The 24955-nt window shown below is 40.8% G+C and overlaps 1 long non-coding RNA gene across 2 annotated transcripts in view; it reads left to right on the top strand.

The window, feature by feature from the left end:
- The first annotated feature begins 1774 nt into the window (after positions 1-1774).
- Positions 1775-24955, top strand: part of LOC113944095 — a 158988-nt gene continuing 135807 nt past the window's right edge. Inside the window, exons 1-2 of one of the 2 annotated variants that reach the window (XR_003526578.1) lie at positions 1775-1923; positions 2551-2689. This is a non-coding gene — a long non-coding RNA (uncharacterized LOC113944095). Of the gene's footprint in view, positions 1924-2003; positions 2160-2550; positions 2690-24955 lie in introns of those variants that run through there. The other variant, XR_003526577.1, reaches the window with a different exon arrangement.

The following is a 24955-nucleotide window of genomic DNA, read 5'->3' as shown; positions in this document are numbered from 1 at the left end:
CAATATACTTTCCCAGAGCTTTGCCTCAAGTATTTGGTGGGAGGGTTTTTTGTGGGGTTTGGTTTTGTTTTTTTTTCCCCCAAAGCTATATCAGCAGTAGTAAAGAGCAAAAGTGCTATTAATGCTTTTTTGGTTTTGTATTATCAAATTCTTGTATAGTTAAGGAATAATCTACATTGTTATGAGATCTTTATAACCATGTAGTTATAACCATGCTGAGGTTTTTGTCAGGGAAAATGCTCAGTAAGGGATTTAGTGCTTTATGAAAAGTGTGGAATATCATCTTCATGAACTCACTGTAAGCTAGGTACAGTTGGTTGAAAACCTGAATTTGTTTAATGACTTTGAATCACTGTTGATACTGCTTTTCTTTGTACTGAGAGACACTTGGAAAAATCAGAATTTAGATGAAAGTATTAGAAAAAATGAAGTTAAGTTAGTAGACATATACACAATCCTAAACTGAGGAAAAATCTGGTATACTGCTATGCACCTATTTCAGATTAAAAGATCCAGCCTGGCAGTGCTGGATCAGTTTGCTGGCTCCTTCACATGCTGTGTTGTTAGTCTTCTGTTATATTAGAAGATACTTTGTTGTTATCTATGTTTCTTCGTGCTGGAACATTGATAGGTTTGCATGTATGTGCATGGCCTGGGAAAGAAAAGCAAAGACTACAATAGTTCTGTCATGATTTCATTCAAATATTTCCTTCTCAAATGAGAACATTACCTTCGCTAACCATGTCTCTTCCATCTCCTCTGTTGTTCCTTTTCCAGATCTGCCTTCACTTTTTCTATTTGTTCCTACTTCTCTTTTTCCGTTTCTGCTCTTGTTCCTCTTCCTCCTCTTCACTTCTAATGTCACCTTTCTGCCTTTTCTGTTCTCTTTCCTGTGCAGATTTCTCATTTTGGCATTTTTCAGGAAGAATCAGAACAGGAATATAATTAATAATGAACTTAAAGTTGACATTCTGTGAATGTCTATTATTAAATGAGATTTAACATTTTTGAAACATGTATGCTTTATGTACTTATTAAATTTTGTGGGGCTTTTCCTCTCGCTGTAGCCAACGGTGCCTGTTTTCTCTATATGACCCGTTTTACTGTTTTCTTCCACTAGATACTTGCCTTTGTGATACTTGATTACTCTTACATTGATTTCCTAGTATTTAGTGTCCAAATACGTTGCTTCTTAAGCTGTATTCTTGAACCTCTGCCAAGTTTGTGTTTTTCCCTGTATTCTTTCTAAATGTTTTTGAAGCTGTAACAGATGAGTGGGCAGACACAGGGGTTTCAGTCACAGAAAAGAGGATGCTGAGGAAACAGGTATGGTCTAAAAAATCATAAAACTCTGGCAGCTGACCGGTCAGCTATAGAATGATCACGGAGGTGAAACGGGAAGGCTTCAGACAGACCGTATTTCTCCAGTTGTAAACCAGGACTGAGGGAAACGCCATATCTGCCTGCGTGGATGATGAGCAGATAAATAAAAAAAACAATACAAAGCCTGTTGCTAGTGAGGGTGAATGGGTGTGGGGGTGACTTGAGATTGGCTACACCTGTGCTTGGGGTGAAAAACGAGCTGGGGCTGCTAAAGAGCTCAGTCTGGCGTGGGGCAGCCCCGGGTCAGGTCCTGTGCCGAGTAGTGCCCCCCTGGGAGGCTGTGGGGTCAGCCGTGCGGGCCGGGGATAGCGGAGAGAGAGCCCGGGAGAGAGCCCTTCGTGCTGCCCCTCTGAGGGGGAGCCTCGGGACTCACAGCCAGGGTGTGCTGTGAGGGAGCTGAGGGCTGGGAAAGTACCTGCGAGGCGAAGGAGCCCGGCTCTCCCTCCGTGCTGGGCAAGGCGCCCTGAGGGGGCACCAGCCGTGCTGTGGGTGGTGGAGGCCGGCGGTAGAGCTGCCCTGTAGCCAGAAAGGACACACTGGGTAAGTCTTTGCTGTGTTTTATATCCTCGCTGCATGGGAGTTTCTTCAGCATATGTCCCTGCCCACACCGGTAAGCCCCGTTCCTCGTGTCCAGGCTCACTGCTCCCGCCCGCTGCCGTGTGGGAGGTGCTGGTGCGGTGGCTGTGGGAGGCAATTGGCCTGAGCCAGGGGAGGACTGGAATGCCAGGGATACTGTGGTGATTGTTCCTACAGAGTACAAATGTTTCTGTCTAGAGGTAAATCTGGTCTTTCTGTCGATGTGTTTATATTTGTGTTATGTTTTTGTGGTGCGGGAAAGTGTCAGAACAAACTATAAATAGAATCAAAGTGCTGTGTTTCATGTAAATCTCGTTCTAGGTACAGGAATTTTCTCTATGATGTAGCTTAAAATCAAAACTCATCTTCTTGGTCTTTCTGCCCCTCTTCTGTTTCCTGCTCCCCTTAAATTAACCGAAGATACCAAGAATCTTACTTTGAATCTTCATTTGTTATGGTCAGAAAAGGTGCATCAAATGTCTCATCAGTACTGTGGTGAACTTCAGACAGAAAAACTTGGAGGGGGAAATATTGAGACTTTGGTGCAGGCAACTGTTAACATATTACAGATAATTTTGTCCTAATCAACAGAACTGCTGCCTTGACCACTCTACTGAAGGCTGATGCTCTTGGCTGGCTGGATTAAATGCTCACAATTAACTTCACCTCTCTGTGGATGAATGGTAGAAGGCCATAATATCCAGCAGAGAGAAGCTGTGATGTGATACAGGTGAGTTGTGAGCTTCCTGCTGCCTCTGACCTGCTGGTTAACTTTGTGCAAGCTTTCTCTGTCTCTGAAAGTCTGCTGCCTGCAGTGCAAGGCCCAACAAAATCCAGCTTTCAGTTTCCAGGTATGACCCTAATGCAAACAGGCATGCCTAAGTAACCTCAAACCACATTTATTGTAAGTGCATGCTCTAGTACACATACTTGGGATTTTCCACTTAACAGGTGAGGTCTAGAAAGGAAAAAAAAAAAAATCTAGCTGCTGTGTCTGCTTGTTAATACAATTTGTAATCCTTGACTTTTGATACAAAATAAAAAGAAAAAAAAACCCTTTCACTTACTGTAAATGTAGTTAAAATAATTTTAACTGTTAGTGATGCTTGATCTATCTTGTTTGAGGCTTAATAATAAAGAAATTAGTTTTAATAATGGATATTACCACTCAAAAAAGTTACAAAATAATTGCTAAATACAAGAATTTTCCATGGTCTTCTGCTTTGAAAGCAACTACCAAGCAAAAGCACAGAAATCAAGTTGGCTGGACTCTCCCCTTCAGTCTGTTTTGAAGAAATTGTCTATGACATATTAATCCTTCATCTCCTTGTTATCTCTGCCAGTGAGATAGCTAAAGGTGCATACAGTAATCTTCAGCAAGATACAGAGATCTGTTTCTTGTTAGTTAACCTTACTGTAAGTACTTATGATATATGGTCATAGAGGGGTATCAATCTATCTCCTTGCAAGCAGCAAATGCCAAAATGTTGTGCTGATTTGTTAGTTACATCACAAGAGTTGCTGATATGAAATATTCATGTCTCTTCAGGATTTGCACACTAGGACTTTACCACAACTGCTGCAGTCCACTGTTGTACAAGCACTCCAAATGAAATGTATTCCTGTGCTAGTGGATCTAAAATTTCTGCATGAAAATTTACCTGAGGCATTAAGAGAACTTCAAGATGCTCTGTTTTCTCTCTGGTGGTGAATTGCTGAGGAAAAGATAAAAAACCCTATTTTCTTCTATAAATTACAGTTTAGGATTTCTGCTACAGGCTAAACCCATGTCTACTGATTTGTGTAAAGAACTGCTGTTTACTCCTTGCGGGTTGTTGTGTTTTGTTTTGGCTGTTATTTATAAAACTGCTTCTGCAGTTTTTTCTAATCCCAGAGTGCACTGAGACCCTCCTGTTTCATTTCACCCTACAACAAGTTGTTGGACCAGTGAGAGAGAATAGATGGCATTTCAGACTATACTTTGAGACAGAGCTTGTCCTCTGCTGCTCCAGCTGTACTTTTTCAGTGCTGCTGGTCCTAGGGAGGGGTTATAAGGAAGAATGGTGTTCTACCATTAATCAGTAGTGTCTGGTCTTACACGTAGACATACATTACTTAACAGGTGACTATATGCAATTTCTGCAAATGAGTGATTGTTTTGCTACCTTAACTTTATCCTGATGGTACAAAGCAGATGGAATCTGTACCACAAGCCAGACAGCACTTAGTTTGTTGCAATCAGTGTCTGAACCGTGATTGAAAGCAGTCTGTAACAGAAATATATAGTCAGACGTTACAGGGAAAGGAAGCAGGAAATTTTGCTGCCACAGAACTTAGAAGATCAGAGCTGCTGCCAGCTGGGTTTTTTTTCCCTGCTCTTTGTTTGTTGGGAAGTCTCTTAGCTTGCATACTGCTTTCAGAGTTACTTGTTTTTACTGCACATCTCTCCTGCATATTAACAAGCAAAATTTAGACTTGATTCCGCTTAAAAAAAAAAAAGCTTCAGAAGGTGCAGAAAAACTTGAGGTTTGGTTTCACTCCTGCCTTAAACCTCTCAACCTGTTCTGCACAACTGTAAGCCCTGAAGCTCTTCAGAATAATTTGTCAGTACCAGGTAATTAACAACTGTGTAATTGTAATGACTCTAGCAGGTGGCTGCTACTTTCTTTTTGAACATCACTTTTCTCCTCATTACTGAGGAAAGCAAATCCCATTCTCTCTTTTGATGCAAAGAAGATCTAAAGACTTATTTGCAGGTGTTTTCCATATTTAAAAATGGTGAATATTTTAATAATTAGTTTCATTTATGTAATACATATCCAAAGATCTTGAAGTATTTTAGAGACTCATAGTGTGATTTTATTTTTAGTTTAGGAGTGATGTGACTACATCGCTTCCAGTGACTTCAGCAGCAGCAAAAGCTCAGTTTTTCTGAAGATTGGGCTACAAATACTGACATTTCACATTTTAATTTATAAGTTCTGTATTAATCTTCTATGATGTCCTGTTTGGTTTGTATTTCCTGAATATGGCTCTAAGAGACATTCGTAAATCAATAGCATAATTAAAAGAAAAGTGAAAGGCTTTATTTTGCTTAGCCAGAGATGGCTCTGGGGAGACCTTACAGCAGTCTGCCAGTACCTAAAGGGGGCCTACAAAAGAGCTGGAAAGGGACTTTTTACAGGGAATGAAGTGACAGGGTAAGGGGGAATGGCTTTCAGCTGATTTGATTTGATATTGGGAAGAAATTCTTTGCTGTGAGGATGGAGAGATACTGAAACAGATTGCCAGAGAAGTTATGGATGCCTCATCCCTGGAAGTGTTCAGGGTCAGTTTGGAGACTGAGTAACCTGGTCTCATGGAAGGGGTACCTGTCAATGGGGGGTTGGAACTAGATGATCTTTAAGGTCCCTTCCAAACCAAACCATTCCAAGATTCTTATCTTAGGATAAATTGGTTTAGAGCAGGCAGTTGATTCTGAGAGGTGTGAGCTGAATGTAAGGATTTTATATGAAGAGTCAGTATTCTCATGGTGTGTAGATGTGGTGCTTACAGACATGGTTTAGTGGTGGGCTTGCTAGTGTTAGGTTAATGGTTGCATTCAATGATCTTAAGGGTCTTTTCCCACTTAAAAAAATTCAATTTTTCTATAGTGCATTGCTCTTTTTGCCACAATACTGGACGGGGGGGGGGGGGAAAGAAGGCAGATGCTCATTCTGAGCATGGAATGTAATACTTTTGGCTTAATACAAGTTCTGTACAAAACAGTTTACTGGGGTGCAAAAAAAAAAATTCTTAATCCTAGTTGAATCTTATAGATTTATTTTCATTTTGGTTTAAAAACTGATTCTGCTTTGAGGTCATTTGGTATAAATTCCACTGAAGGCCTTGTCCTTGGGCATCTACTATAAGTAAATGCTGAGGGGTTTGTCCAGAGCTGTAGAGAATAATCTGTTAAGTGTGTGTCTTCTCCCTGTGTTTCCTCAGTCCCTGGTACTTATCATCGGGTCATCACTGTGCAGAAAAGTCACAAGCCTGACTTAACTGGCTGCTTAGGACTAATTAATGGTTGTCTTGTGTCATCCAAGTAGCACAAAGCCTCCCTATCCGATGGAGTTTTCAGCGGTGTCACCATGTAGCTTTTTCCTGGTGTACATTTTATGTACAGCTCATTAGTTTTCCTCCAGAGTCTGTCTAGACTGGAGTGTGTGGTTATGTGTTTAACTTGCAAGAATTGATTTACACCTGATTGAGCAGTAACTTCTTGTAGCCTTTTATTTTTTCTCAGTTGTAGTTTCAGGAGATCTCATCACAGCGCCCCATAAAGCGGTTAGATACCATAGCAGTCAAATGTTTTAATTTGAGGGTTCTGACAGGGGATCCATCTCTGACTTTATAAATAGGAGGCAATGACTGTCCCTTCTCACTATGAATATATGCCTCGAGGCATTGATTGCTGAGAATTTCCACTCAGATGCTACACTGTGATAAACAATAATGTGTCTAAGATGCTTGACTAAAATAGAAACAAAGTAAGTAAAAACAAGTCTGTCTTGTTTTCAGAAATGAACTTTACGTAGAAACAGTAGGTTTTTATATAGTAAACTTGTATCTTTTTAGTGAAATCTGCTGTATGGTCAAAGAAGGTTTCCAGTTGTGTAATACTGAACTCAGCTTTTCCATCCATTTGCTTCTTGTCTGGATGTATAGAAATGAAGATCAACTCTTGGTCAGGTTAGGCCACAGCTACACTGTAGCTGTGGTTCAGTGCCATGGGTCGTAGTAAATAAGTAGCCAAACCATAGGATGAGAGAATAGCTCTAGTTCTAAATTTGATGTTGGAAGAAGCCCCCAGAATTAGTGATTACATTTAATTCTCCCACCCCAAGAGAAATTTGGAACTTGGTATTGCAGTATCTTCTGGCTTCAGTTATGGGTTTTTGATAGTCCCATCAAATGTAATTTTTCTCAATGCATAGTGTGGTTAAAATAATGATTTACTATGTCTCCATAAGGGTTAAATAAGAAGAACTAGGGTTTATGTGCTCAAATTAGTTGGACATGGAGAGATAAAGCAAAAAAAAACCTCAAAAAATTTTCCAAAAGTGGCAGTAGCATTGCCAGGACGGTGGTGGGGTTTACCCCCCTTTTTGGTGCTTTAAGGTAATATTTCAGAATTGAAGCTTTGAGGTTCAGGTATATTTCCAAATCTCTGAACCAGTATTGAGCCTTTAAATGATATGAAAGGTCTCCTGAAATGTTATATCAGGCAGCAGTAGTAAAGGGGTTCGTTTTTTATTTAAAATCCAAGTTTGCAGGTGGCCTATGAGCCAGACTAAAGCTGCTGAATCAACACTGGTGATGTCAATTATCAGAACTCAATTACTGGGTAAATTAATATTGAAAAGGCAAAGGGGTCTATAAACAGCAATCTGCCTCTTCCTGTCAGAGCCCCAGCAGGCAGTTTTCCTGCCAACATCAGCTGAAGGTGTGAGAGATTGAACTGTAGAAATAAGCGATTCTTTAGCAGTAGAAGATTGTCTTCTCAATCTCTATTTAAGGACAGTACTTGGGAAACACCTACTAAAAGAATGAACTCGAATCCTGGCGAGGAAGGAGCAGGATTTTCCCTGAAAGAAGGTAAGCCATTCTGCTGGGGGTGTTCAGCGCTTTTCCCTACAGACTGGGCTGTGGTACAGGATGTTGAGGCACCAGCAGGGAGAGCCGTTGTTTCAAGGATGTGTGGAAAGCTGTACAGACGGTACAACTTGCTGGCAGGGCATGAACTTCAAGTGTGTTACTGTAAAAGCTCACATAGATTTTTAAAGAGATAAAAGAACTCTTGTAGAGAAGGATCTTCACTTTCTAAAGACCCTCCCTCTTCGCCCCACAGTGTCTGGACAAAGTTGCACAAGGATCACTTAGCAGCTAAAGGCTTAAATCCGTGCCTCTGCTCTTCTATACTACCTGCAATGTATAGGCTTTAATGACTTACCTATGATATGTGCAGAGCTTGTCTCAAATGAACTTATGCAGTGGGGGTGATCTCATGGGGTGTTGGTCAGGAGAGGGAAGAGAAAGATATGAATTCCAGTTAAATATGTAGTTATGAGTATGGGAACCGATGTTACATTTCATTTGATCCCCACGACATTTGACAACATGAAATGTTCTTCCCTAAGTTGTCAGTTGCTGTTGAGACTTACAACATTTTCACCAGTGCTAACAGTGTTGTATCCTTAGCACGGGGGAGTTGCTCTCATCCAGCTCTGAGCTTCCTTCTGAGGGTGTGCACCACTCCTATTTTGGCATAAGACTGATACTGCAAGCCCAAGGAAGAACACAGCATTCCCAGCTGTTCTGTTACCTGTGACCATTTGCAAAGCTGAAATGGGTCTATTTACTTTTGTTGAGGTGTGTGTAGTTGCTTGGCAGCTTCTTGGCCCAGGAGCAAAACCCTGTAAAATTCGGAGCTTGAACAAATCTCAATGGAAGGCTTGACTGAAGCTGCAGCTTCTCACCTTGCTGCATGCTGGAAGCTTCCTGAATTCCTGATGTTGTGTTCTTAGTTGGCAGAGGATCTCTTACCTTGCCAAGCCTTTCTGGTGTGGGGGTGATGAAATCTGAAACCGGGCAAGTTTAGCGTGGTTCTGAATTTCATCACAAATCACATCTCACACTTCTCATTTCTTGCCTGGGGGAGAAAAACTCCAGTATCTTTCTGTCTCCAGAGTGGAGGCAACGCCTGCATAATTCCTCCATGCTGGCTGATTGTATTGACTTAATGGTAATTGAGGAAAGAATCAGATATCAGCTCGTGTGTGATACTGGCATGTAGAGCCCTGTACAACCAAAGGCTGGCCCTGATGAGACAGCAAGAAGGAAGCAGTGATGGCAGCATGAAAAACAGAGTTTTGCTGACATATCTTACAATTGTCACTAAAGGCTGAAGTGCAGATGGAAGAGCAAGGAAACTACCTGTTGCTAAACAGAGTTCCTTCTTTAAATCTGGCGTACTGACTTCAGGAGAACAACTTCAGAAGCTCTGAAGCCTTGCATGAATTCTCACTAATATTTTTGCAGGCTTATTTCTTATTATTTTATATTATCATAAGTGACTTTGCTGCAGAGCTGACCAGCTGCAGAAAGCATCAGAAACAATCAGGATTTTTTTTTTTACATTTGTGTGTATACTTGCAGCTCTTTTTGGTCTTAGGGGCCATGTTATTTCTGCTGCCTTACTGTCCCCATCTCCCTTGCTAGAAAAACGCAGTTCAAGTCTTTTTATAGTATTTACTGCCAGTTCCACCAGCCCACACTGCTGCTTCTGTGGTCTCACATTGTCGTCCACTGTGCCTTCACATGGTGCAGAGTAGACTGTGGTACTGTTAGACATGATTCCAACACAGACTGTAAATCTGCTATAAGGTACTGGGGGGATGTACCTTAACTAACATCTTCCTTTTTCTTCTCCCTGGTAGCTGCACTGATTTCAAGAGAACTAGTACTGTGAAAATTTCCTGTGCTCAGCTGGCAAATGTGTAGTTGGGAGGGGAAAAGTCTTCAGTTGTCTTACACTGTTTCTGCAACAGTGAATAATGGGAAACAGTCATGGAATTACAATGAGAGACTTCTCTTAAGTTATCTCAGATCAGTGGATTTCTGAAGGATCCCACAAACCCAGGATAGCCTATAATGAAAACCGTTTATTTACATTACTGAGATCCTGCAATATTTTTGGTATGTTGGGGGTGCCCCTTATCTTTCTCACCTCTTTTTCCATCCTTTAAATGCTTTTCACCTTTGTATGACCTTAATGATTTGAGATTTCAAATCTTCAGCAACTACAGGTCCTTACCACAGTATCTGCACTGCAGGAAGTAATACTTTACCTTGAAAGATCTAGGGACTTTTTTGGAAGGTTGTTGTAAGGAGAAGAAAAGGAAAAGAAACTAACTTGAAAATGAGTTCTGTGGAAACAGCTCTAGAGGGAGTTTTCAGGGCTGGGATGTACAGTCGTTATGGGCTTACTAACAAGAAATTCTGTATGTGTGGAGTTCAGAAAAGAGAAATCAACTACGAGATGAAACCCATGCTGTGTGAAAAGGTGTGCTTTAGGAACTTCCCTGGTGTGAGCAATGGGTAGCCAGGAGAGTTAAGAGCTTTAGCTAACAAATGCTGGAGAATAACAGATAAGAGAATGAAACTCCCTCACTAATGCACTGGACTGTTTTCTTTAGTGTTCAAAACAGCAGGAGAGAACTGGTATTGCTCGGTGTTAGCAGTTCTGCCCTGATACACACATGAAGGTTTTGTACGTGTAAAGTACAAAAGGGAATGTGTGACTCTCTTCCATCAGTTTCCTTTGGTGAACTTCTCTCTAATCTGTTCCTTCTCTCTTCTCTTGCACTTCCATGTCCCTGAAGCTGGGCCTGAGTTACCAAATGCTGCATCAGTGCCAGCGTGGCTTTCTGTATGTGATCTGATGGTGGGAAGAGACTGAGCCTGCAGTGACCAAGCATCAGCAACTGAAAGCAAGATGTTTGTTTTACCCCACATCTTCACTTAAATCAGTTGTAAGGCAAAGCTGAGGGGAACCTCAGTGTCACGTGAAGGTCACTGTTGCTTAACTTTAAGCATCTGAGCAGCATTTCCTCGTCATCTGTGTGCTGTTGAGCTTCTGGTAAGTCGTTTGCTTGGGGTAGTAATCACAGCAGTAAAAGCTGCTGAAGAGAAAATGGATCTGGCAACGAAAGCTCTGAAAAACAGGTAATTGATCCTCTGCAGAAAGACACTTGGTAACAACAAAGGCAGGTGAACTCGATTAAGATTCTAATCTGAGCACCAAAATTAAGTGGGTCACAGGAGAGTAGCTAAAGAGTTAATAAAGCTTTTCTTGTAATGTAGTTCTTAGGAAGAAGTGGCTTTCATTGATATCATTGCATGACAGACCCTTCATACTCAGTTATTGGTGGTATCTGTGCGTTGATCCTACTTAAGCAATGGGGAATTAATTTCTGTGTGGCATTTAAATATGGCAACAAAGCTGTTGTAAGACCCTAGTCCTTGAAAACATGCAAAGTATGATAATATGGTGACTAGCTTTATAGACTGTTTTATAAGAGCTGGAGGATGAAACTTGCTTTGGGGTGACTGGTCTTCTGTTCACAAAAGTCAAGGTACAACTAGCCCTTTATAAAAAAAAAATCTGAATTTCAGCTTTTGAGCTGCATCTGTAAAAATGTAATGTGTCTTTTCCTCAGAAATTGCTGAACTGATAAAATCATGGGAAAAAAAAAGGGAGGGGTAAACTTGCTTTGATTCAAGTCTTGAGGAATTAAATTGAGCATTAAAATAGATTTGTACCATCAGTCTCCTTAGACGTGAACATTGCTAGGCTTAATGAGAAAGTACTGAAGCAGAATGACAGTTTCTTATTAACTCAACAAGGCTTGTCTAGCTATTTCCATGGTGCTTGCTTGCTCATTAATGACCTTCTGCACTATAAAAAGAACAACCCAAACACTCTAAGCCCCTGGGAAGACCTCTTTATATGGTCTATCAGATGTTAAATGGCCTGCTAGCAGTGAAGAAACAACCCTGTGAAATGCTGATCAGCGATTTTGTCTTGTTCTGGTGCCTAGACAAAAAACTATAATTGATTAAATTGTCTACTGGAAGATAACAAATGCAGGTGACACACTAAGCCAGAGTCACTGATGTCTGCACTTCATCCAACCAAATCCAAGTTGACTTCAAAGTAGTGGAGTCACAGCTGTAAGTAGCTGAGGAAAGATAAAGCTGTCAAGCTTACCATGAACACCACTATAAATGAGCGAACCGCCTAGAAGGAAAATATTTGTCATTGACCCATCATTCTAAAAAAGCGGAAAGTGTAGCAAGAAGGAAGCTAAAATAGCATTGTTGTAGGTGATTGTTTCCTTCACGTGCTGGTTGGGTACCTCAAGGAGTCCATGTGTCAGAATCTGAGCAGCTTCTTGCATTTAGAGCTAACAAGCAAATGCTGGCCAGATCTGCTTTGTTAGCCTAAGCCTCCCCTCTGCAGCCACTTCCCTGCAGCTCCACAGAATTCCAAATTATTCCTTGTAGTGCCCAGCTGTGGGTAGCCAGGTTCCCTGAAACAGGACGGCTTGCTGTGGTGAAGTTGCTAAAGCAGGCTGTGAGCTCTCGGCAGTGAGTTAACTCCATGTGTCACAGTGTTTCACCGAGCGCAGGGGGCTCTGCTCAGGCTCCTCTGGAATGTGGGAGATCGCTGTGGTTGGGGGGAGCGGCTCAAAGCAACTTGGGGCTCAGAGCTATGTGAGCTCAGTGCTCTGGAGCCTTCAAACACACACCTTTTTCTGCTCTTGAGGGTTCACTAGGCTCTTAAAGCTTGGGAAACTGGAACTGAAAGCTGTGTTAATGGTCTTCAAACATGGCCCTTGACTTTGTCTCAAACAAATCTGAGTCTAAACCAGTTTTTAATCTAAGTCTGAAACAGGTTCTAAAAGGAGGTTAACTTTGAAGGTTTGGTTTGGTTCGGTTTTGAGTTTATCTGAGTTGGAAATTGGTGGATATGAAGGGAGTTACTTCAGTACACATCAGTGCGAGTCTGTTGAATCTAGCAGTATCTAGGTAGCTATATAAAATCAAAATAAATACCTGCACAATCCCCTTTGGACTGAGATTAGTGATTTGGCTTGATATGAAATCCCTATCCTCTAACCTGGAAAACTTGCAGCTAGCTGTAAAAGAAACAGTATTTAATAATAGACCAAGACTTGATTTCAATGGAAGCATTGTCTGAGTAGGGACATCAGAGCTTGGTTCCAGAGCACCAGTAAAAAAAAAATAAAATAGCCTTTTTATTTATTGGGCACTCAGACTTGAAGACTCCCAGGTGCCTATTAGTCTAAGGGCTTGTCTGTACAGGAAAGTTAGTGTGCAATATGTTGGAATATGAATTTACAGTGCACCAGCTCCTCTGTACTCCCCCTGTGTTTGGATATTTTTAGCACAGAGTAATGGTGCCTTTCTCTGTGGCAGTTCGTTCAGCTTTGAAAGTAAAATAAATCACATTCTGCTTAGTGCCTGTGTGGTGAGCGAATGTCAAATAGCCAATGCTCTCTAAACTTGTACCCAAACTTCCTCCTCTCAACTAGTGCTAAGGGTGATGTTTAGTAGGATTCTGCCTTTGTCCATGAAGACAAGTGTGATTCTGCTTACTTTTTCAGAAGGGAGGAAAATAGCACGTTTTCAAAAGTCCTTGTATTTCAGTTCTCAATACAGTCTTGAGTATGTAGCAGTTTAGATCAGAGGGTTCCAGTATAACTCTTTGAGATTTATTTTCATTAATATTTGCAGCTGACACTTATTAAAATACTTCATTGTGGCTGAAAGGCTTGTATGGCTTTTTAGTGAGTTGAATTGAGGTTTACTTGAGGTTTACTTTACTTTTTTTTACTTGGTTAGTCTTAAACTCAAATGCACTCAAACAAATGCTTTTGCTGGCATATAGGGAAGAGGCAACATCAAATTGAGAACATGGAAAAGGAATAAAGGAGGGAGGGTGGGCATACAGGTACTACTCTGTGATTTTTGTTTGGTTTTTTGGTGACAGTGATGATGTTTGCCATGTTTTGAAACCATGAACTGAAGGTATAAGGCACCTGTACAGCTCTCAATTTGCTCATAATTCTTGTAATGAGAATTTGGACAAAGAAACCTGACTGTTGTTGAAGCTTTGAAAGATTGGATGTTGTTTGGTTTTTTTCTTAACCTGTAAAGAAAAGTACAGCAATAACTCTCAAGGTAATATCTGTTTGCATGGGGTGGGGGGGAATAGGGGTAAAAGTCTTGCTAATTCAGTCTAATCCATACTTGATCTATTCACCTTACAAAGTAAATTCCTTCACCCTTATTGCTCTGAAAATGTACCAGCTTGCATATAAACATTAGGAACTGATTGTGAATCTTGCACCTTTCACAGAATTGATGTTACCTTGTTGCTCTGCCTCAGGTATCCCTGGTATGTCAGAGGAATGCAACAGAGAATCAAAGTCTGACTTAATCTGTTTATCCTGCATTAATCTGAAGCTCCCAGTGGGACAGGATCCTTTGAGTCTCTCTGAATTCAGCAACAGTGCTCCTGTTCCCTAGAGGAAAAAGGAAGGAGAAATAAGCTATAGGTCCCTGTATCTAACAAAAAGTGCCATATAATTAGACTAACTTTCACTCAGCTTACTTTTAACCAGCTCACTCCTGAGAGGATCTACTTTGTCAAGTTCTGCTCTTTTGTGTGTTAAAACGAAACACAAACACAATGCTAAAGTGAATTATTGTATTTTTCTCAACTCTGTCGTTAAGCAAGTGAAATTTATCCGAACTAAAACAGTCTGAAAGAAGCGTTTCTGCTTTGTTTGTCATAGCTGTGTACACAGAGGAGATTGAGCAATCTGATGGGAAGGCTGGGATCCTCCTTGGGGAGCTGCACCTGGAGTCCAGCCATGCTGTTCACTGCAGAGCCCCTTTCTGTGGGAGTCCCTCCTTCCTCCCAATGCCGTGAGACTGAAAGAAATGTGACTTGGATGTCAAACCACAGTGAGTTGTCTTCATGGGATGACTGTGGTGAACCAGTCAGCACCAGTTATTACTGGGGACTGGTTTGTGTGATGTTTGCGAACACACAAGTTTGCAGCTAGAGCAGATCAGAAAAAAAACATGTTCTTTATTTCAGTCATGCTGGGAGAAGGCTCTCATCCAAGTCAAACTTTTCCTTGACCAGCTGATGTAGTGTACACAGCATTTCCCTGCCTGTGGTGTTTTATAGCCGTGCTATGCATTGACGTGATCACAAAATATTTGAGTTTATGATCTCCTGCATTGTAACTGTGGTGAGGATAAGCCTAAAGGAAGTTTCTGCTCCTCATGCAGGAGCTACAAGTTGGAGCATCAATGTTAGTGGGGTAACCCCTTCTTCAGTCCAAAGGAATTGACCTTCTACTGAACTTTTGGCAGTGGGAAGGAAAAAGCATTTGACCTTAAATGACTTGCACAAAGACCAAGGGGGAGACTATCAGGCTGGGTTTTGCAAGCAGTCTGGCTCCTGATCCTCTGCTTAAGTTGCTAGACCATATGTCTCTCCCCATTCATGCTGAATGAATTCTCAGACTGTGCTACATTTCCTCTCTTGAATAATAATCATAAATGAAAAGGAAAATGAGAAAACAAGGTAATGACAGATAGCACAGAGAAAACATTGGAAAGTGAAGAAAGAAATGTCTGGGAGTAATAGAAATGCTGATATTCCCATGTTAATGATTCAAGAGCTTTCTGACTGCCATAGAAACAAAAATGATAGCTGCTGCAGTCTACAGAGATTTGAGCAATGCAGGGAAAATTTCAGAATTGAACAGTAATGACCCCCATGTTTGTTCTCAGAAGACACCTCTGGCTCCCTCCTGCAAGGTGTGAGGTGGTCTCTGAGATGCAAAATGCCCCTTTGCAGGTTTAAGCCTGTAGTTAATTAATCTGAAATCCTTCCTATCTGGACTGGCTGGTTAAGAGAACTTAATAAATTACTGAGACACTGATCTCAAAGAAAATAGGGAAAACTCCCAATTATATCATCAGGTTTATCTGTGCCAGGATTGCATGAACATGCCCTTAGTGTCTATATTAGCTCCACATCTGCTGTTCTTTTCACCCAAGCACAAATCCTGGTGATTGTAGTAGCTCTTAAATCAGTTTTTTCTTCAGAATGTGTGATTTGTTGTAACTACATTCACCTCCCCTGCTCCCTCCTCTGTTTTGAGGTCAGTTGCCTGTGACAGATCCTGTGTTCTGTTTGGTATGTGCAGCTAACCACTTCTGCTTTTAGGGAACATGGTTTTAATTAGTTCTCTTCCTTTCCTCTGGTTGCTGAACAGAGCTGGCCTCAGGTGGAATTTTTTAATTGTGCTATTGCTGTCTGTTACACAAGCTGGAGTTCTGTTTCACAGAATAAAGTTGAGACAAAAATGAGACTTTTTGTGGCAGAATTCACAGGACTGGTTAAAAGTTTTTAAAGTCATGTAAGCAGTTTTTTCAAATGTGTACAGTAACAAGCACAGAAGTTCTGGGAGCTACTGTCTCTCCTCTCTACGTTTGTCTGATTCCACTGCTTTTAAAAATTATTTACCAAGTTATTTGCTGTCATATTTGCACGTGTCTGTGCAGTGGTGGTGCTGGAGTTGCCTATTTCTGCTACCTCTCTAGGAAGTGGTTTCCTGAGATATTTATGGGGAGCCCTAAGCTTTACCTTCTCCCTTTTCTCACTAGCATCAGTTCTTACATTTGACTGACCTTTGACAAAGTGATCCAGTTGGCTGCTTTGCTGGGAGATTGCTGGAAGATTTTTATTATTCTTACTAATATTACTTATTTTTTTAAACTTTTTTTTCCTGGGCTCTTTTGCAGCTGCCATGAGGCAGCATTTACTGGAAGACCCGAGTGCCGATTTCCTTTGGTGTGAAAGACCAGGGAAAACACCAGCCTCTCAACCAGGGCAGGACAGAGCAATTCTCTACAACTTCATGGGCATTTTCCTGAGTATATCACTTTGCTGAGAGGGTTTTTTGTTTGTTTGTTTGTTTGTTTTTACCTAAGACCTTGCTCTAAGCTATTTAAATACACTCTGGAAAAAGCTATCTGTAGTTTGAATACACCAATCTCTTATCTATACAACCTCCAGAATTTCCTATCTCCAAGGCCGGGGTTTCCAAGATTTGGGTGGGTTCCTGTGAAGATAAATCACATCAGAGGCATGACCTTTATCCTTGGTTCTATTTAAATAGCTTAAATATCTGTTGACTTCATGCCTTGTGATTTCAGTGGCTGAAAAGTGAACACTAAAAAAAGGAAGAGTTGACCTACAGTGTATTCAGATGAATGATACCTTCATTTATAGAGTTCTGCAAATACAGATGTTATTTTTTCCAAAATATTCTCCCCCTAGCACTACTGTATTGTGGCTGGTTCCTTTTGAGAAGGAATCTGTGCATCCACATGAAACCTAGCAAAAGAAGATACTCATTTCTATTCTAAATGGTAAAGCTGTTAACGGAAAGATGAAGATAAAAACAAAACAACTGGGAACTGTCTGCAAATAAATATTCCCTAGTGGTTCTTAAGAATAATCTTTAAATCACTTGCCTAGGTAATTCTGCATCTTTCTGGGCATTTTTTGTTGGAAGAGAGAGTGAAGATGAAGAAATGTATTTGCATTTGCACCTTAAAGGGCAGTAGATCCAATTTATTACAGAAAACCCCAGTGAAGTGTCTCTGTATCTCCTCATTACAGCTGAAAGATTCCATGTCTTCTATATTTACAGAATTGATTCACTTCCATGAAGCTCTGCTCTGGAACAGTCTAATAGTAAAAAAGCTCTGTTTTTATATTTTAAAGAGCAGGGGGGGAAATATTTAATGTAAGCCGGAGTGATGCAATGACTGCTTGAGTTTAGAGACGGTGTGAAACTATAAACAAAGAACTGATTAACTCATTCACCAGCACTGCTGTGTTAACTCTGGCCGATTTACCAGCCTGTTCAAAGATCAGAAACACCAAGAACAGCTCTCAACTGTGGGTCAATGCAAGGAATTTTAAAGATGTATTAATTTCTTTGGACTTTGTTTCTGCACAGGAATATTAACCACGTGTTTAGACTACATAAACTGGGGTTTGTATTGTTCTTTGCACTGTGATATTGTTGTGGTGGCAGATGTAACTCTGCAGCTCCATGGCAGTGTTATGTGATTGTGGGAAGATCCATTGTGCAGGAAGAGAACTTAAGTCTTCTTTTTCGTTCCTCTTGTTCATATAACTGGTGCAGTCAAAACCCAAGTATACTCTGCCTTTATTTCTGGGGTACTGAGGTTCTCTTTTCTCCTGACTATCTCTCTCCAAAGACTGGAGAGTTTTCTGTGAAGATGACCAAAAGAATTTCAGAGCCATGATGTGCAATGAACTGCGCTTACTGTCCGAATTAATAGAAGTAGTTCTCATAAATGCAAATATTAAATATTAACTCCTGAATGTGGCCTCATAGTCTTCTTTTCCTGCCTTTGGATGGTGGTGTAATGTCACCATGAACCATTAGCTGCAATTCTGTGGGACAAAGGCAGCTGCATTTTGCTAGTGAGGTGATCCCATCTATAATTTGTTTTTATAGCCCAGGGTTTGCTTTTGTTAATGTTTATAAAGTGCTTTGAATTTAATGGCACAGAAATTTCTATTATTCGAACATCTGTTCCTCCCTGAGAGCTCGTGTAACCTGGAGGAGCTGTGCAACTGAACACCAACTCCATAGCCTGTGGCCCTGTGAAAGAGCAAAGAACTAGAAGAAGGTTGGTTCTGTTTCTGTGGTTCCACATTACTGTATGTGTCATGGCTTCACTTTTACATCAGCAGGGGAGGGCTCCACAAATTCTGTCAGCCTCTGGAAGCAGTAGGTTTTGGACAATGTTGAAAGGTCTGGCAGGTGCCCATGGGGATATACTTGCAGGTGAAAGAAAGCATTCAGCTGGCACCCTGAGCCTCTGTCATGCTGACAAGGATGTGAAAAAAAGTTGCAGGCTTGCTGCCATATCTTACCCTGAGCACAGACTGTCCTTTTGATATTTATCCATGGTACTGCTGCTTGATCTGCTTTACTGTATGAAACTTTTCCAAGATGTTTTTGCTTACCACAGTTATTTCTATAAAATCCCTTTCCAAAGTTGTTATCTTGGGACACAGTAAACTCTCCCAGCCTGAGAAGAAAATGGCTCTATTTTGTATCTTTAAAAGTACTGTGTACATTTGTGGTACTATAAAATAATCAGCATGACTAAAAGGGGAGCTCGTTTGGGACAGAGATTTGAAGTGTTATGTTCAGATTGTGTTGGAGTGGGAAGAAGCTTGCAGATTGCAGAGAAGTACCTGTCTGCTGTTGCTTACCTGTAACAATCCTCACTGTTGATCATGACAAGTTTGAAGGAAGCCTTATTGTACCACTACCAGTTTGGATGTGTAGCTTGTTCACACTGACTGGCAGCCTACGTGTAAAACAGGCCCAGGGCTGGAACAGCATTGCAGATCAGGACTGAGCTGGATTGGCACTGAGGTGTGGGAAGCTCATTTAATGCAAGTTGTAGCTGGTGGTATCAGTGCTTCCCTTTCATGAGCCTAGAGTTTAACTTTGCTGCCAGCCTGGCAACTTCCCACTGGGATAATGTAATGCAGCTGCAAGATTGTTTTGGCTCTGTGCTAACTCCTTCCCATGCCTTTTTTTAATAGTCTGTCTCCTGCCTTTCCCCATTCAGTCATAAAACTTTTCCTAACATTTGTTCTACTTTTAAGAGCTAGCAAGGGCATGGCAGTTGATAACAGAACCAACACCCTTCCATAAAAATGCACTTTTCAGCAGTGAAATATGCTGCCTTTTGGGGAATTTCAAGAGTTGATTCTGGGTGATTTGAGTTTTGGTTTGGTCTTTCTCTGTTAGCTATCCTTCGTATCAAAAGGTTGGCTAAGGTGCAGGGTGTGATTTTTGTGACTATTTAAAAACTGGTCTTTTGAAATGGAATAATAATATAGTTTGCTTGAGTCTTGATCCATTTAAAGAGTTCTGAAAAGGTCTGAGACTCACTCTTGGGAAACAGGGCTTTTTTCAGGTTCTTGGTCCTTCTTCAAGAATCAGGGCCCAGTTTGGCTCTTTGGAGACCTAGATGTGTGGTCAGGGGTGCTTGGTTTGGCTTGATTGTCACAATTATTTTGTCATAAAAGTAATTATTGGTGATGTAATTCATGTATCAGTTATGGTTGAATGAGACCTGTAATTTTAATCATAACTAAAAGAGGCTGATTTTCTATCTATTGCCCAGCTTTGCAGTTCTTACCTATCAGTAATGCAAAGAATTTGAGATTAGAGTAAGCTTCCTCCTTCTTTCACAGAGTGAAAGCCAGCTTTTAAAATCGGAATAAAGCCTTCTTTCAAGGAAATGAGGAAGCCATCAAAATTAGGGTAAGGCAAAGGTAGCTAACTACAGTCTGCCTTTGACTGCAACCTTCTTGTTCAGAACCTGCAACAAAAACTTCCCAACCCATGCTTCCTGGTGTGATTATTTTCTTCTGGAATTTGACCTCTAAATGAAAATTACTGTTTTGATTTCTTGTGGGGCAACCACAAGTGTGGAGGAGTGTAAACTACAGCAAATGTTAGTGTCTGCAGGAGCTGAAACAATAGACCAGGGTGAAAACTGCCCTCTCCTCCTGCTTAGTTAATTCCTTACCTTTCAATGGCTCATAATGGGCTCAGGTAAAAATTTCTAAGGACCCAAATTGACCTCAGAGGGAAAGGAAACGGCTTTTGTGTGTCTACCCTTTTTCTTGGCAAGTCCGTGATGATTTCAGCTTCAGTTAGTAAGAGCCATTCCCCTTTACAACCAACGTGGTAAATTGTTCCCATTTCTCTTCGAATGTTTTTTCTCTGACAAACCATTCTTGTAAAGGGAGACCTCTTTCTGTCACTTTTGTCGGTGCTATTGTGTTACAGATTGTTTGGGGTGCCTGTTCAAGGCCTGCGATTAGGACTTGCAAAAGATCTGTGAGAATTTCTTTGTCTGGTTTTTTCCCTAACTCATCCGAGGGGCTCACAGACAGGTCCTGCCTTCCTGCTCCCAGCCAGTGTGAGCGTCGGAAGGAGACAGGAGTCAGATGCGGAGGCCCGGGGTAAGAGTTAAAATAAACCCTTGGGAGACAGAAATTACATTTCTTAATAATTGTTTTTCTGTTTTTCAAACAATACTGTGTGGCCCGCTGCTAGGAGCAGGCTCAGTGACTCGGTATCCTTAGGACTGACTGAATATTGGGAAATCCAGCTTTTAGTTTGTATTTTTTGAAAAGGGTTTGTTTCTGCTGTCTTGACAGCACGGAGTAGGAAAGCAGCAAGAGGTTATCAAAAAATGTGTATTGGAATTATCTGGTCAGCGTCTGGAGGGTGCCAGGGTGCGGTCACCAGCGTGTAAAGGCAGACATCTGTGGGATGCTTTGGGTTCCAGAGATATTTTTATGAATGAAAGGTGCTTATGACAGGAATGCATGCTGGAATAGGCAGTGCTAATGGAGAGTCTCTACAATCTCCTTATCTTCACAGTAAATCTGCCCCTGAAGATAAATGTTTAATAACATTCCAATTTGGTTGTACTTGGTAAAAGTGATTGAACTAATGACCCATAATCCAACGGATCCATTTGTAGTGAGTAGCACTAAGGGTTCAATCCCGTGCTGCTGATTTAGCAAGATGTCTGCTTAATTTACCACGTTTCACTGTTGCAGGGCTTGCTCAGGGATCAAACGAAATGATTTACCTGGCAATGAGTGTAGTCCACCTTTCAGCTGCAAATGGGCAACGATTTCTTTGTATGTCTAAAAATTAACAAAAATCTCACATGCTCTCGTAAATCAGTAAATCTGAGTGTGAGAGGCAGAAATTTGAGATTTTTTTTTTTTTATAGTTTGGTCAGATAACATGTGTGGTGGTAGCTGTGTACAAAAACTTCTGGTGCAAATACTTGTAAATATGGGTCTGAAATTTGCTTTGGTCAGTAAATACTTGTGCATTCAAACAACTTTTTCCTGCAAACATTAAAGAAAGGTGGAGCTATGGCCAAAGTAAATTTGTATCACACTTCAAACAAATACCTGTGGAATTCTTTCTGTTTGGCAAATGAAGCGCCCCTAATCACTTCAGTGGGAATCTGTCTGGTCTAAGGAATGCAGTACCTTGACCTAAGACCCCTGCTAACACTTACGTAATGAGACCCACTGAACCATGTGGGACTACTTATGCACATGAGTAATTTTATGGACAACTTTGTGCAATATGCAGGTCCAGGACAGCGATTATGGCTGCAGTCACCGATTGCTGATTGCCAAGTAACAGACTTGTGTATTAGGTTAGAGTGCCAGTGACCCCAGTCGTGTTTTCCTGCTGCTGCACTGGGGATGGTCTCCTCTTCCTTCTAACCTAACTCTTGTAGAGGACAGTTGCTTTCATAAATCCTGAAAAATCTTACAGTAGCTATTTACTCACGAGTTTTTTTGGTAGATTGAAATGATTGGCCTGCATTCTAGGAACTTCCTGTAATAAAAAATAAATGCATAAATAAATAAGGCCCCCCCTCCTTCTGCCGTCACTCAAGTATTTGTTTCTTGGTTCAAAAGCTCTGCAGTTCAGAGTAATGATAATTGAAGTTCAGAGTAATGATAATTGGGTGGAACTGCGTGGGGAAACTATTCTTTTCAGTACTTTTCTGAAAACTGTTTTATTTTTCAAGCATTGCTCCTAAGTTTGAGGTGTTTTATTGCCAACTCTTTACACAAGGAATGTGTTGAGACAACTGGATCCTGATACCTCAGCTCATACTCTCGGGTTTTGCAGCCTTGCCAGTAGCACCTTATTAAGGACCTAGACTGAACAGTGACTGATAGGAATAATCTTCCCACTATTACTAAATAGTGTAATAATTTGAGAGACTAAGTGAGGCTGCAGGGACAGACACAGCAAAACAATGAAAGCAAAAAAGATTTTCTTCACAGCCTGAGAATTGTGTCCTACACTTCTGATGATAATGGGTGATGCATCAGAAGGTTTGCAGCAAAACTGAGGCATATGCTTGATTTCAAAAGCTTCATTTTTATATATATTTTTTTCTTTTAATTGCAGGTGTGTAAAGCAGGCTCAAGGCAAGGAAGGGAAGTAGCCTAAACAGACAGTATTGATGTTCTGTCCCCTTTTTTATCCTCCATAGTAAATTAGACTAGTTTCCATCTTCTAAGCCTTGTGTAAGATCATGCACACCTTCCAATGTAAGCATTCCTGTTTAAACATCTACCATAACATCTGTTTTTCTGCCCACTATCCTTCATTTCTCTCTGTTTAATCTAGTTAGTTGCTGACACACAAATTTTATTAGGAAAAACCTGGCTCAGTGGATGAGAGTCAGTGGTCATTGTATCCCATGTCTTCAGGACTGCCTACTGTTGCAAGTCCACTGAAAATTTCATTTTCTCCTCAATGTGATAGGGTAGGGCTTCATCTGGATGATCTGCACAAATTTCGAAGGGGTATCTGGGGGGGAAATGACCAGCACGTTCTAGAAAACATAAGTCCCAGTTTCTGCAGGGGAAGATTTGTAGGGAAAAGCAGGTTCTCTTGTTACACTGACCCATATAACTGGGAAGAGAGAGAACAGATAAGCTTTTAGGCATGCAAGCCCTTTTCCAGGTCTGCTAATTGCCTACCCACTTAATCCAGTCTGTGCTTGTGTTTTCCTATAAATGTTTCATACTGCATTTTGTAAGAAGATATGGTTTGTACCTTATTACTCATTTCTTCAGTTAAAGAGATTTCATGTGAATATCTGTGAAGATTGGCTCCAGTTTCAAAAGGTAATTCAAAGCCTGCTGTAATGAAATTGAGAACATCTTGATCAGGGTCTATACAGTTTTCCTTATATCTCTGCTTATAGAGCGAGTTTTAACAGCATTATTGTTTTAAAACAAAACAAAATCACAAATAGAACAGGCAAGCAAGCTAGACTGGTTAGACTAACAACCCCAGAAACAGAAATTCATTTGGTTTCTCCCTTCTGGTAGGGGGACAGCATAAACAGTGCCAGGTCCAGGTACACAAACACACTCATATGGAAATAATATCCAAAGACAGGACAGGCCCCACACAGGTCTCACAGTCTTTAATGAAGCAGTGGCAGAGACAATTGTGTGGTGGATGTGTGGTGGACCAAGGCTGAGACTGGTCAGGGTCCAGCTAACTTCAGACTGATTAAATAATGATCATATCTTGGAACTCTGGGGAGGGTCTGCCCCTCTCTCCTGTGCATGCAGGCAGTGCTGGGGGAAGGTTGCGTCTTCTGTTTCTGTCTGGGGAGACTGAAGGAAGAGCTTTGGTTATCAGCTGGGGGAAAGCAGCTCCAGCTGTCTGAGGGTACTTACGCAGGTGGACACCACAGCTGAAACACTGCCTGCACCAAGAGCAGGGTCACAGTCACAAACTCCTCTAGGAATGACTCAAAACTCACAATTTTTATGTGGCAGTCCATGGATGAGAGCTTGCCCTTCCCCCTTTTGTCTAAGTCTTCTTCACTTCCCAAGTTCTTGCATAAACTCATTTGCTGCATCTTGTGTGATAATCTTCAAGTGCTGCTGTGAAAGTCAGAAATAACTTGTGAACTCTGTGTATGGTTTTACCTACTTAATAGTGAATAGCTCTCCATAGCTGCCCAGACTTTCAAAGAGGAAGTAGTGTAGCTTTTTAGTTCCAAATAGAATGATGTAGGTTTTTTCTTTATAATACAGAATTAAAATAACATCAATTATAATTTTTTGTCTTTTCAATTATAATTTTTTGTACTTTCAAGTATCTATACCTTTTCTGCGATCTGCTAACATGAATAAGAAATGCAAAAATGATAATTTAAGAAGTCTGTTCTAATTATAAGCATTTTTTATCCATATAAAGTACTGTTCCAGTCACCTTGAAATTTCCCTCAAGAGAATGGCTGCTAAAAATTTCATGTGCTTTTGCTCTAAAATACTGGAGGGCTCTGTAGCTGATTATCCTGTAACAATAAATATAAAGACTTTGCCTTATACGTGATACAGTGAGGAAATTCTTGATATTCTTGTAGACCAGTAGCATTAACATTTTTGCAGTAAGAGGGCAACTTGGTATCTGTGACCTGATGACTCTTACTTGTTTTTAAAAAAACCTTCATAAATCCCTTGTGAATCTCTTGGTTAGAATGGAAAAAAACCCCCTCCACTGTTCTTTAGTAGAGTCTGTTTCTGAATACTTAAAAACTGTAAATAGAATTGGAAAAGCTTTCTTATTCCTACTTGGAAGAAAATCTATGTTCAGACCATGACTAACCTGCAAGCCAGTCATTTTAAGCT

Source organism: Corapipo altera, unplaced genomic scaffold (assembly GCF_003945725.1).
Source record: "Corapipo altera isolate COAL_440 unplaced genomic scaffold, ASM394572v1 45, whole genome shotgun sequence".
NCBI lineage: Eukaryota > Metazoa > Chordata > Aves > Passeriformes > Pipridae > Corapipo > Corapipo altera.
Note: the sequence above shows the minus strand (reverse complement) of the source record. Positions and strands in the feature narration are given on the sequence as shown.